Here is a 1,616-nt window from a genome sequence, read left to right as displayed (position 1 = left end):
GTTAACCCCTAAACATAGAGACTGGCACTACTGCCCCCTTCTGAAAATGCTAGTTTTTTGCTTTTAATATGTACCATTTTATTTCAATACTCTGAGTCACTGACCTGGAACAAATACATAGATATGGCTTTCTAACTTTTTTCAATTTTTCTAATCTTCACGCTTGTTCCAGGTCAGTGATTTAGCAATGAAACCACTGGGTCAGCATAACAGCTACCTTGCATTTTCAAAAAAAGGTTACTAAGTAATACTGTAGCTTTATAGTGTTTGCTCTGGTTTCAGGAAAGAATACAGGATCAGGCGACATCCTGTTTCATATAAAAAAAAATACCCTATGATGCCTGAGCAAATGCTCACAAAGTGTCCTGAAATGTCTTGTAAAATCTCTGTCGGCACTCAAGCATATCCATTTATGAAAAAAAAATGTATTCCACTAAGTATATACAATAATATTCTATACACAAATTATGTTCTTTAGATAACATGCTTACCTTTGTATTTTCTTAACATTTACTAGAAATGTTCTTTGTTACCATTTACACTTTAAAAATAAGCCAAAATGTGCATTAAAATTAGATTTAATCAGGTAGAGCTGACTTTTGGTTACCCTAGCAAAAGAAAGGCTACAGGACTGTAACAAAGCCAAAGGCAGGAGGGGAATAATATGTAAAATAAATACATGAATAAAAACTATAGCAAAAATATGTGGGTTTTTTGCCTTTCTCTGGATCAACTGAGGTTATAGGATTATAACTTTTTTTTAATGGTTGAACTGTATGGACTTTTGTCTTTTTTTTTTAGCCAAACTAGCTATATGTAACTATGTAATTAATCTTAATATTAACATCTAATGCTCAATAGATGTAAATAACAAAGACACACAGTCAAATTGTACAATATGTAGGTTAGATACATCTGTAGGATAGACACAGTTTGCAGATAATTTAATTGTGTGTGGTGTGGGACCACATAGAATTGAAGGTGTTATTAGAAATTAGATTAGTTTGTATGAAGCAATGTTTTGATAGTTTTGCAATATTTTTAACCAGTCTACCAGTGCCATTTCTGGTGACAAACTTTGGTACCCAAAATTGTTCATAGGCTTGGCTTTAAAAACCTTTACAGGTTATCGGTTAGGCATTAACCATATATGATGGTACCCAATGTTCACAATAATGTGTAACATCATTTTCTCTTTCATGTATTGGCACTCACCAAATGTCTTTATTTTCCTATGTAAGTGTATATTGGGGTTATTGGGGTGGAGGATTTACATTTTTTTTTCATTAATTTACTTTTTTTCCCCTTTTTTAACTTTATAACTATTACATATGCGATAACATTTTGCTGTGATGTTAGGAATCTATTAGACCCTCAATATAGTCCCTGGAGTCCACTGGAGCTAATGGAGCACAGATCTGCTCCATTAGCTTCTACCCCAGCCACAGTAGCCGGAGAAAGTGTCAGCTGTACCTAGAAGTAGCATAATACACTATGCCGCTTCCATGTATATTTGTTGGAGGGGAGATCAGAAAATGGATGCCATGCTGGTCCTGAGTTTTCAGGTGGAACAGCAGAGTCATGAATACATGATGGGGGCAGTCAGGCAGGGGAAA

This window comes from Staurois parvus, unplaced genomic scaffold (genome assembly GCF_062004578.1).
Source record: "Staurois parvus isolate SC_StPar_1 unplaced genomic scaffold, SC_StPar_1.0 ptg000087l, whole genome shotgun sequence".
Classification (NCBI taxonomy): Eukaryota; Metazoa; Chordata; class Amphibia; order Anura; family Ranidae; genus Staurois; species Staurois parvus.
Note: the sequence above shows the minus strand (reverse complement) of the source record.